Source organism: Saccopteryx bilineata, chromosome 12, assembly GCF_036850765.1.
Source record: "Saccopteryx bilineata isolate mSacBil1 chromosome 12, mSacBil1_pri_phased_curated, whole genome shotgun sequence".
Lineage (NCBI taxonomy): Eukaryota > Metazoa > Chordata > Mammalia > Chiroptera > Emballonuridae > Saccopteryx > Saccopteryx bilineata.
This window is the reverse complement of record NC_089501.1, coordinates 40,385,966-40,398,970: the sequence shown is the minus strand read 5'-3', so window position 1 is coordinate 40,398,970 and position 13,005 is coordinate 40,385,966. Positions and strand designations below refer to the sequence as shown.

General features: G+C 39.6%; 1 protein-coding gene across 4 annotated transcripts in view; it reads left to right on the top strand.

Moving 5' to 3' along the window:
• SHPRH (SNF2 histone linker PHD RING helicase) overlaps positions 1–13,005 on the top strand; it is a 92,464-nt gene that overhangs the window by 23,930 nt on the left and 55,529 nt on the right. The gene's annotated exons all lie outside the window — the stretch shown is intronic.

The following is a 13,005-nucleotide window of genomic DNA, read 5'->3' as shown; positions in this document are numbered from 1 at the left end:
GGGTATATTCCTAACAGTGGGATAGCTGGGTCAAAAGGCAGTTCGATTTTTAATTTTTTGAGGAATCTCCATACTGTTTTCCACAGAGGCTGCACCAGTCTGCATTCCCACCAGCAGTGCAGGAGGGTTCCCTTTTCTCCACATCCTCGCCAGCACTTATTCTGTGTTGTTTTGTTGATGAGTGCCATTCTGACTGGTGTGAGGTGATATCTCATTGTGGTTTTAATTTGCATTTCTCTAATGATTAGTGATGTTGAGCATTTTTTCATCTGCCTATTGGCCATCTGTATGTCCTCTTTGGAGAAGTGTCTATTCATTTCTTTTCCCCATTTTTTGATTGAATTGTTTGTCTTCCTGGTATTAAATTTTACAAGTTCTTTATACATTTTGGTTATTAAACCCTTATCAGATGTATTGTCAAATATGTTCTCCCATTGTGTAGCTTGTCTTTTTATTCTGTTCTTGTTTTTACCTGTGCAAAAGTTTTTTAGTTTGATATAGTCCCATTTGTTTATCCTGTCTTTTATTTCCCTTCCCCGTGGAGATAAATCAGCAAATATATTGCTCCGAGAGATGTCAGAGAGCTTACTGCCTATGTTTTCTTCTAAGATGCTTATGGTCTTACAACTTACATTTAAGTCTTTTATCCATTTTGAGTTTATTTTTGTGAATGGAGTAAGTTGGTGGCCTAGTTTCATTTTTTGCAGGTAGCTGTCCAGTTTTCCCAACACCATTTTTTAAAGAGGCTGTGTTTTACTCCATTGTATTTCCTTACCTCCTTTGTCAAATATCAGTTGTCCATAGAGCTGTGGGTTTATTTCTGGGTTCTCGGTTCTGTTCCATTGATCTATATGCCTGTTCTTATGCCAGTACCAGGCTGTTTTGAATACAGTGGCCTTGTAGTATAATTTGATATCAGGAAGTGTGATACCTCCCACTTTATTCTTCTTTTTTAAGATTGCTGAGGCTATTCGTGTTCTTTTTTGGTTCCATATAAATTTTTGGAATATGTGATTTATATCTTTGAAGTATGTCATTGGTATTTTAATTGGTATTGCATTGAATTTATAGATTGCTTAGGGTAATATAGACATTTTAATGATGTTTATTCTTCCTAACCATGAGCATGGTATATGCTTCCACTTGTTTGTATCTTCCTTGATTTCTTTTATCAATGCTTTGTAATTTTCTGAGTACAAGTCTTTAGTCTCCTTGGTTAAGTTTATTCCTAGGTATTTTACTTTTTGGTTATAATTGTGAAGGGGATTGTTTCCTTAATTTCTCTTTCTGACTGTTCATTGTTGGCATATAAAAATACCTCTAATTTCTGAGTATTGATTTTATATCCTTCCACTTTGCTGAATTCATTTATCAGGTCCAGTAGTTTTTTGAGTGAGACTTTAGGGTTTTCTATATACAATATCATATCATCTGCAAATAATGGTAGTTTGGGCCTGACCTGTGGTGGCGCAGCGGATAAAGCGTCAACCTGGAAATGCTGAGGTCGCCGGTTCGAAACCCTGGGCTTGCCTGGTCAAGGCACATATGGGAGTTGATGCTTCCTGCTCCTCCCCCCTTCTCTCTCTCTCTCTCTCCTTTCTAAAATGAATAAAAAATAAAAAAATTTAAAAAATAAAAATAAAATCATGGTAGTTTTACTTCTTCTTTTCCAACTTGAATGCCTTTTATTTCTTCTTGTCTGATTGCTGTGGCTAGGACTTCCAGGACTATGTTAAATAAGAGTGGTGAAAGGGGGCACCCCTGCCTTGTTCCTGACCTTAAGGGGATTGCTTTTAATTTTTGCCCATTGAGTTTGATGTTGGCTGTGGGTGTGTCATAGATGGCCTTTATCATGTTGAGGTATGTTCCCTGTATTCCTGTTTTGCTGAGAGTTTTGATCATGAAAGGGTGCTGGATTTTATCAAATGCTTTTTCTGCATCTATTGAAATTATCATATGGTTTTTCTCCTTCTTTTTGTTTATGTGATGAATCACATTGATTTACGAATATTGTACCAGCCTTGCCTCCCCAGAATAAATCCCACTTGATCATGGTGTATTATTTTTTCCATATAATGTTGGTTCCGGTTTGTTAATATTTTGTTGAGGATTTTAGCACCTATATTCATCAGAGATATTGACCTATAATTTTCTTTCTTTGTGTTGTCTTTGCCTGGTTTTGGAATCAGAATTATGCTTGCCTCATAAAAGGAGCTTGGAAGTCTTCCTTCCTCTTGAATTTTTTGAAATAGCTTGAGAAGGATAGGAGTTAGATCTTTGAATATTTGGTAGAATTCACTTGTGAAGCCATCAGGCCCCGGACTTTTCTTTGTTGAGAGTTTTTTTGATAACTGTTTCGATCTCATTTGGTGTAATCAGTCTGTTTAGGTTTTCTGATTCTTCCAGATTGATTTTTGGAAGATTGTATGTTTCAAGGAATTTGTCCATTTCATCTAGGTTGTCTAGTTTTTTGGCATACAGTTCTTCATAGTATTTTCTTACAATATTTTGTATTTCTGTTGTGTCAGTTGTTATTTCTCCACTCTCATTTCTAATTTTATTTATTTGAGTCCTCTCTCTTTTTCTTGGTGAGTCTAGTTAAAGATTCATCGATCTTGTTTACCTTTTCAAAGAACCAGCTCCTAGTTTCATTGATCCTCTGTATTGTTTCTTTAGCCTCTATGTCATTTATTTCTGCTCTGATCTTTATTATTTCCTTCCTTCTACTACATTTGGGCTTTACTTGCTGTTCTTTTTCTAGTTCTTTTAGATGCAGGGTTAAGTTGTTTATTTGAGCTTTTTCTAGCTTCTTAAAGTGTGCCTGTAGTGCTATGAACTTCCCTCTCAGTACTGCTTTTGCTGTGTCCCATAAATTTTGAGTTGTTGTAAGCTCATTGTCATTTGTTTCTAGGACTTTTTTTTATTTCTTCTTTGATCTCATTTTTAATCCATTCATTATGTAACAACCTGCTATTTAGTTTTCATGTGTTTGAGAATTTTTGAGCTTTTCTGTTGTGGTTCATTTCTAGTTTCATGCCATTGTGATCAGAGAAAATGCTAGATATGATTTCAATCTTCTTAATTTTGTGGAGAGTACTTTTGTGCCCTAACATGTGTCTATCCTAGAGAATGTACCATGAGCACTTGAAAAGAATGTATATTCTGCAGCTTTAGGGTGAAAGGTTCTGAAGATATCTATTAAATCGAGTTGATCTAGTGTGTCCAATAAGTCTGCTGTTTCTTTGTTAATTTTATTTCTTGAGGATCTATCTAGTGATGTTAGTGGAGTACTGAAATCCCCTACTATTATAGTATTGCTGTTGATCTCGCCCTTTAAATCCACCAAAGTCTGCTTTATATATTTAGGTGCTCCTATATTAGGTGCATAGATATTTATAACAGTTATATCTTCCTGTTGGATTACTCCCTTTATCATTATGTAGTGGCTTTCTTTATCTCTTACTATATCCTTTGTTTTAAAGTCCAATTTGTCTGATATAAGTATTGCTACCCCAGCTTTTTTTTCATTTCCATTTGCATGAAATGTTTTTTTCCATCCTTTTACCTTCAATCTATGTGTATCTCTTGTTCTAAGGTGTGTCTCTTGTAGACAGCATATGTATGGGTCCTGTTTTCTTATCCACGCAGCTACCCTATGTCTTTTGATTAGATCATTTAATCCATTTACATTTAAGGTTATTATTGATATGAAGTTGTTTATTGCCATTTTCTTCTTTAAAGGTGTATTCCTTTTTTGCTATATTCTTTTCCCACTTTGATCTGTTTACAACAGGCCCCTTAACATTTCCTGCAGCATTGGTTTGGTTGTAATGAATTCCTTGAGTTGTTTTTTGTCTGGGAAGCTTTTTATTTCTCCTTCGATTTTAAACGATAGCCTTGCTGGATAAAGTAGTCTTGGTTGTAGGTTCTTGTTCTGCATTACTTTGAATATTTCTTGCCATTCCCTTCTGGCCTCAAGTGTTTCTGTTGAGAAGTCGGATGTCATCCTTATGGGGGCTCCTTTGTAGGTGATAACTTTTTTTTCTTTTGCAGCTTTTAATATTTTCTCTTTATTGCTTAGCTTTGGTATTTTAATTATGATGTGTCTTGGTGTATGTTTCTTTGGGTTTCTCTTTAATGGAGTCCTCTGTGCTTCTTGGACTTGTGAGATTTTCTCTTGCATTAATTTAGGGAAGTTTTCAGCTATGATATGATTGAACAAAGTCTCTATCCCTTGTTCTTTTTCTTCTTCTTCAGGAACCCCTATGATGCGGATGTTATTTTCATGTTATCTTCATGTTGTCACAGAGCTCTCTAAGGGTTTCCTCTGACTTTTTGAGTCTCTTTTCTCTTTTCTTCTCTGCTTTTATGCCTTCATTCCAGTTGTCCTCCAACTCGCTGATTCGATCCTCAGGTCTATCTATCCTGTTTTTAATTCCTTCCATTGTGGTCTTTATTTCTGATATTGTATTTGTCATCTCTGACTGATTCTTTTTTATACTTGCTATTTCTTTATTTAGGTGTTCTTAAGGACCATCCATTGTTCTAAGATCCCTAAGCATCCTTACAATCATTATTTTGAACTCCTCATCTGGAAGTTTGATTATTTCCATATCGCTCAGTTCATCTTTTGAAAGTGTCTCTTGTGGTTTCATTTGGATTGCACTTCTTTGTTTTCTCATTGTCTGTTTTTGGGTTTTTTATTTGTAGAGTTGGTTGAGTCTAGGCTTGGTGTTGTCTGCCTCCAGTTTTCAGTTATTTCTAGGTCTTCTTGGGTTGGTATCAACTGTTATCTGTAATCCACTTTCGGATTTGGGCAGCTTTGAAATCTTGATTTGTTTGTTTTCTTTACAGGTGTTAAGATCTTTTTACTGATCTCAGCAGGGGGCTTCCTTGAAAATGTATCCAGGAATTGGAAGGGTGTAACTTGAGACTCTGAAGGCCTCTTCAGCCAACTAATCTCTCTGGGGGCAGGGTGTTTCCTCAGCTTCAGTAGGGGGATGTGTATCTCAGATCTCCATGGAGACCTGAGTTACTGCCCCTCCTCCCCACTTCTTGTTTTCAGCTGTGTCTTGTTGCACTGATTGGAGCTGGAGAGATGTCCAGAGATCTCTGATCCGGAAGCAAGTCAGTACTGTTTTGTGAAAGGTTCAGTCCCTCCCCCAGCTATGGTCGCCTTCAGCACGGATGAATCAGCTTTTTTAGTTCGTGTCCTTCATTCCTTAGCCCCTCACAGTCTGTCCCTCTCCCTGTCCTTTCCACTTGGGAGATAAGCTGGTCTTTTCAACACACCTCGCTCCCTGGTTGCCAGGCAAGTGGCTGTGAGCAGTATTTTCTGCTCTTTTCTCTTGGGTGAGATCCCCTCTGGGCTCTCAGCCTCACCCCCCCCCCCGTTCCTGTAAGCAGAGGAGATTCAGGCTCCCCGTACTAGGTTTGTTGTGGCTTCTTCTTTGCTCCTTGGTTTTTGAGAGCTGTTCTTGTAATCCAGAGTTGGTTTTTCACGCTGATTTTTCCTAAATTGATTTGTATTCCAGTTTGGTGGTGAGAGCTGGGCGTCTGTACGTCCGCCTTCTCCGCTGCCATCTTCCCAACTTCAAGCATTTATCTTTTTACATGAAATTGGGTGAGCTTTAGTGGTAGATGTAAGGACAGAGATACGGTGTAGTCCCATTGTGCTGAGTTGAGCAGGGATTGTGCCTGCCTAAACAGTTTAGAGACAGGTGTGAATTAAACTGGGAGAGCCGAGATGTAGGTAGAAAACAGAAAACTCTTGACAAGAGAGAGAGAAGAAATGTTAATCAGCGCAAATAGCACCTTGACTTTTATTGCCTGAATCCAGAGATAGTGGGACTATAATTTTACTAATTGTAAAAGTTATAAAATATGAATGGCCTTGTATCACTCCATGTGTTCCATCTTCAGTCCCCCAGCTGCTCCTCTTGGGCACAGAGACTGTTTCTGGTTCTCCCCTCCCTCCCGCACACACATCAGAACTCATTCTTCTACATCATCTCACCATAGAATTTATTTGTTCTGAAAAGCTGACATTGCGTTTTAAAATTTTTATTTAACTTATGAATATTTAAAACTAAAAGTTTAAATGTTGTTTTACATAAGAAGTTTCCTAAAAATTAAACTTCCTATAATTAAAATGAAGTTAAATTGGAAAGTATAATTGTTCTTGGAGGAGAATTCTGTGGCACACATTCATTCTCAAAACTGATCTCTCTGGCTGACCAGGAGGTGGTGCAGTGGATAGGGCGTTGGACTGAGACGCAGAGGACCAAGGTTTGAAACCCCAAGATCCCCGCTTGAATGTGGGCTCCTCCGGCTTGAGTGTGGGCTCACCAGCTTGAGAGAGGGGTCACTGGTTTGAGCATGGGATCATAGACATGACCCCATTGTCACTGGCTTGAGCCCAAAGGTCACTGGCTTGAAGCCCAAGGTCGCTGGCTTGAGCAAGGGGTCACTCACTCTGCTGTAGCCCCCCAGTCTAGGCACATATTAGAAAGCAGTCAGTGAACTTCTAAGGTGCCAGCATTGAAGAATTAATGTTTCTCATCTCTCTCTGTTCCTATCTGTCCTTATCTCTCCTTCTTTCTGTCTCTGTCAAAAAAAAAATGGTCTTTCTGAAAATTCAACTGTTTATATAGTATTTGTTTTAATCAGGATAATTTATCACTCTGCTAAAATTAAAATTAGTATCAACACTCATTACAGTAATCTGAAAAACAGTATGTTTTTTGATAATTATTTTTAAGAAGAAAAACATCTAGGGAGATTTGGTAAGTATGTATTTAAATATTTATATAACTTTAGTAAATTTCATTAAAATACATATTTATAAGAGAATATAAGGGTACCAAAAGGCCAGATTTTGTGGTCTGCTTTAATATTTGGAAACTGCTGAAATTGTAGGTGTTTCAGTATTAATAAGATCTCATTAAGCTTAAAAGTTAGCTGAGAGGGTAAAGAAAAAAAAAAAATGACTGTCAGAGTTACTTTATTCTAATTTTTTTTTCTCCAAAGTTAGAAGCAGGGAGGCAGACAGACTCCCGCATGTGCCCGACCAGGATCCACCCGCATGCCCACTAGTGGGTGATGCTCTCCTATCTGAGGTGTTGCTCTATTGCGACCAGAACTATTTTAGATACCACAGAGCCGTCCTCAACGTCCAGGCCAACTTTGCTCCAATGGAGCCTTGACTGTGGGAGGGGAAGAGAGATATAGAGAGGAAGGAGAAGGGGAAGGGTGAAGAAGCAGATAGGCGCTTCTCCTGTTTGCCCTGAGTGGGAATCAAACCCAGGACTTCCACACGCCGAGCCAAACCTCTACCACTGAGCCAACCAGCCAGGGCCACTTTATTCTAATTTTAATGTTGAAAGTGTATGAGACCCCCCCGTCCTGAGGATGGCTCCCTGGCCACTGCCTCAGGCTTTAAAAATAGCTTGGTTGCTGAGCAACAAGGCAGTCCCCAGATGAGCAGAGCATCACCCCATAGGGAGCTTACTGGGTGGATCTAGGTTGGGGCACATGCAGGAGTCTCTTATCTGCCTACCCTGCTCTCACTTAATTAAAAAAAAATTATATGAGCAGTAATTCCTCAATTCTCTGTGTAGGTTATTTTGGATATGTTAGATGTTGGTGGGTGTTTTGAGTACTTGTCATTATTCAGCAAATTTCTTGAGTAATGTTTTTAAAAGCACCTTCATTAAGGTAAAAATGACATAATAAAACTCAAGTAAATGTTTAAAATGTAAAATTTAGAAACTTTAAACAATATTAAAAATAGAACAAAAAAGAAACATTAAACATATAGTGGTAATTTGAGATACGAGCAGACCAATATATAATTTTTTAAGATACAAGCTGCGACTTGGTCCATATTTTTGTTCAAGATCCAAGCGAAATTTCATGAGTCGTGATTCAGGAAGCTGCCACTAGTTGGCACATTGGCACACAGGTCCATTATCGGCAGCACAACACCAACATCTCGTTCTTTCTCACGTATTAACCACAGAATCAAGTTGAATCTCATACTAGTTCTTGCATCATTTTTGCATTTTTTACTTTTTTTGTGTGCTATCATGGGCCGAAGAAAGTGAGTGTAAAGGACAGTGGTGAGAAGAAGAGAATGATGTCGATAGAAGTAAAGCAAGTGCCCTGACCGGTTGGCTCAGCGGTAGAGCGTCGGCCTAGCGTGCGGAGGACCCGGGTTCGATTCCCGGCCAGGGCACACAGGAGAAGCGCCCATTTGCTTCTCCACCCCTCCGCCGCACTTTCCTCTCTGTCTCTCTCTTCCCCTCCCGCAGCCGAGGCTCCATTGGAGCAAAGATGGCCCGGGCGCTGGGGATGGCTCCTTGGCCTCTGCCCCAGGCGCTAGAGTGGCTCTGGTCGCAATATGGCGACGCCCAGGATGGGCAGAGCATCGCCCCCTGGTGGGCAGAGCGTCGCCCCTGGTGGGCGTACCGGGTGGATCCCGGTCGGGCGCATGCGGGAGTCTGTCTGACTGTCTCTCCCTGTTTCCAGCTTCAGAAAAATGAAAAAAAAAAAAAAAAAAAAAAGGAAGTAAAGCAAGTAATAATAGAAAAACATGAGCATGGTATACGAGTGATTGAACTGGCAAGGCTGTACGGCCGCAATACATCTATAATTTGTACCATCCTTAAACAAAAGGATGCCATCAAAAGCACAAATCCAGAAAAAGGAACTACAGTTCTGTCCCAACTAAGGACAAATATCCATGAAGAAATGGAGAAGCTTCTGCTGGTGTGGATGAAAGAGAAAGAGCTGACAGGAGATACAGTGATGGAGACTGTAAATGCGAAAAGGCACGTATTATTTACAGCAACTTGAAGAAGAAAGAACCATCAACCTCAAAAGAGGCAGCAGCAGATATGTTTAAGGCAAGTCACTGCTGGTTTGAAAATTTCAAGAAGAGATCTGGCATCCACTCGGTGGTGAGGCATGGTGAAGCTGCGAGTGCTGACGTTAAGGCAGCTGAGGAGTACATCGCATGTTTTGCTGCGCTTATCGCAAAGGAAGGCTACATCCCCCAACAAGTATTCAACAGTGATGAAACAGGATTGTTTTGGAAAAAGTGCCCTGGAGGACTTTCATTACCTTAGAGAAGAAGCTGCCAGGCCATTAAGCCAGGAAGGACCGTCTGACCTTTGCATTGTATGCAAATGCTAGCGGTGACTGTAAAGTCACTGCTAGTGTATCATTCCAAAAATCCTCGAGCCTTTAAGACTCACATAATTCTTAAAGAAAAACTGCAGGTTATGTGGTGCGCCAATGCTAGGTCATGAGTTACACGGCAGTTTTTTATTGAATGGGTAAATCTCATTTTTGGTCCTGCAGTGAAGAAATATTTTCAAGAAGATAAACTCCTGATGAAAAAAATTACTAATCCTTGATAATGCACCAGCCCACCCACCTGGTCTTAAAGATGACATTCTCGATGAGTTCAAATTCGTGAAAGTCCTCTACCTCTCACCCAACACGATTTCAATCTTAACCTATGGATCAGCAGGTCATTTCCAACTTTAAAAAGCTTTACACAAAGCACTTGTTCCACCGCTGCTTTGAGGTGACTGAGAATACAATTCTAACCCTTCGAGAGTTTTGGAAAGATCAGTACAATATTGTGATATGTTTACGCATTATTGACTTGGCATGGCAAGAGGTTACAAGAAGAACCTTGAACTCGGCATGGAAAAAGTTATGGCCTAATGTTGTTGCAGACAGAGACTTTGAAGGATTCGAACCAGAGACTGAGACCGAGGTAGAAGCGTTGGAGGAGATTGGGTCCCTCAGAAAGTCCATGGGGTCTGGAGGCAGATGAGGGTGACTTAAACAGCTCGTCCAGGAACATGAGGAGGAACTCTCAATTGAGGAGCTGAAGGAGCCTCAGATGATGCAACATACAGAGCTTCTGCAAGAGATTAATAGTGAGGAGGAGGTAGAGTCGAAGGAAGTGATTTCTACAAGTGAAATGAAAGACATGCTGGCAATGTGGGAGAAGCTTTCCAGTTTCACTGAAAAGAAACACCCAGAAAGTTTCAGCTGGTCGTGCTTTGGCACTTTTTAATGACACTTGTTTGTCACATTTCCGTAACATTTTAAAAGGCAGGCAAAAGCAAACCTCTTTGGATAGATTTGTATTCAAAAGTCCTGCAAGTGAAAGTGCCAAAAGTGCAGCCAAAAAGGCAAAAACAGGTGATGATTAAATGAAAAATACGTAATGTTAAGCTTAGGTTAAGTTTAAAGTTAAGAAAGTGTATTTTTTTACAATTAAGTTTTTGTGGTTTCATTTTAGTAAAGAAAGTGCAGTTTTAGTTTTGTTTAAAGTAAAAAAATGCAGTTTTAGTTTACATTTAGTGTTAAGAAAGTGCAGTTTTAGTTTACGTGTCTACAGTGCCTGCATCCCTTCCTCACTCCTCCTCCGCCATTCACCTCCGTTAAACGCACTCGTCTGTCTTCAAGGTAAGAATACAATACTAAATAACTTTTTTCTTTTATTTCATATATTTTGTTATGCATTGGTAAAGTATACATGTGTGTTTCTTAATTAAAAACATCTTTTTTCTTAATTTAAAATGGTTTGGGAATGTTTCACAGGGCTGGAACAGATTAAATCTATTTCAGTTATTTTAAATGGGAGAAATTTGTTTGATATACAAGTTGACTGACTTATGAGCTCGGTTACAGAACGAACTAAACTCGTATCTCAAGGTACTACTGTATATGAGTACCTATAAATTTTTTCACAACCAAGATTTCCCCTAAAATCTCTTCCTGCCCAGGCTACCTAAAAAAGAGATTTTCCAAACTCTCTTAGAATTTTAGTTTCTCTTTCGTCTTTGTTTCCATAGCTCTCTGATATCTTTAACGCTCTGATTCTTGTGGGGCATTTGTTCTTTTGGTAGTTGCAGTGAGGGTGTTAGCCTGCTGTGATTTACTGCGTTGTATTTAGAAGTGGAAGTCTCATTGTTTTCTTTTTGTGTTACACCAGCGTTTTTTAATCATGGCCCCATTGACATTTTGAGATAGATAGTATTTTTGTTGGTAGCTCTCTGGTGCGTTTTAGGATATTTAGCTTCTACCCACTAGATGCCAGTAACACTCCTGCAGTTGTGACACATACAAATGTCATTAGACATTGCCAAACATCCCCTGCAGGGCAAAATTGCACTCCTCTGTGTCCACCTCAGTTGAGAACCAGTGTGTACTGATAGGGGTAAGTCAGGTTTGATGCTTTATTAATTAGCAACAACCCAGAGATCGTATGAGTTCCAGGGTGGCCACATATTGAGCAAGGAAATGAGACTGGGATGTTTTCATTTCATAATTTGCCAGACCTTTCATATATCTCTACAGGGAAACTAATATAATGTCAGTTTACCTGGAAAGTCAAACAGCACTGAGAGGGTGGAGGAATTGAGCAGAAAGTCCATGCCCAAAAGGAAACTCTCGAGGACACTGACAGTGTGGTGATTATGGGGGTGGGGGAAGGTGGAGGAGAGTAAGGGGGGGGTAAATGATGATTGACAGAGGCTTGACGGGGGGGGGGGGGGGTGAACACACAATACTGTGTGTAGAGATGTATTGTAGAATTGGGCACCTGAAACCTATATAATTATGTTAACCAGTATCACCCCAATAATTCAATTTTAAAACAAAAATAAAAATTATAAAAATAAAAACCATTGCTCTCTCCCCCACGCACCACACTCCATGTCTGTATAACATACTTCTTTGTACCGTTTTATATAAAGTATTGGCTTTGGGAGAGATGTGAACTAGCTTTACGTCCTGACTTACTAGTTGTATGTCCGTAAACAGATTACCTAATTATTCAAATCTTCCTTTTCCTTATTTGTAAAATAAGGTGTATGAACGATTAATTATAATACAGTTTGCAAAACATTTACCACCGTTCCTGGAAGATACTAAATATTCAGTGAATGTACCTGCTTCCGCTACTGCTTTTTTGTTCTTATTTTTTATTTATGTATTCATTTGTTTTAGTGTTCTTGAAAATGTAGATTTTAAATAACTCAAGTAGTAGTTTGTGGTGCATTTATTGCTTCATTTATTCTTTTTGAGATATAACAGTGTATAAGAAAAAAGACAGGGTTTCTGGTATCATTAAGTGTACAGTTTAGAGCAGAAGCTATTTATTAACTGCTTAGGCGAATAAAAGGTTGCAATCTTGCAATCAAGATAACTTCATATATGAGACAGACATAAAATTCTATGATAGTTTTCCAAAAACAACGTCTGATTCTGTGACATTACATGAAAGGGATGCAGAAGGAAGTGACAACTGCATAAGGTCTGAAACATTGACATGAGCTAGGTAAGGGTGGGGGGAGGGAAGTTCTCTATTGCAGCAGAAACAGAAAACATCAAGATCACATAGCAGAAAGAGACAGGAAGAGTATTAGTGTGACTACAGTACAGAAGGCTAGGAAAACAGAATGGGTTGAGAGATTGGTTAGGTATTCATTGGATCTTTGAGGACATTGCAGGTCCTGATGAAGATTTTATTGATTTATTTTTTCCTTTTTTTTTTTTTTTTTTTGTATTTTTCTGAAGTGAGAAGCAGGGAGGCAGTCAGACAAACTCCCTCATGTGCCCATCTAGGATCCACCTGGCACGCCCTTTAGAGGGCGATGCTCTGCGCATCTGGGCCATTGCTTTATTGCAACCAGAGCCATTCTAGTGCCTGAGATGGAGGCCATGGAGCCATCCTCAGCAACAGGGCCAACTTTGCTGCAATGGAGTCTTGGCTGTGGGAGGGGAAGAGAGAGAGAGAGGAGAAGGGGAAGGTGGAGAAGCAGATGGATGCTTCTCCTGTGTGCCCTGGCTGGGAATCGGACCCGGGACTTCCACACACTGGGCCAACTCTCTGCCATTGAGCCAACCAGCCAGGGCCTGATTTATTTTCTTAAGAGTGGAAATTGCCTGACCTGTGGTGGCGCAGTGGATCAAGCGTGG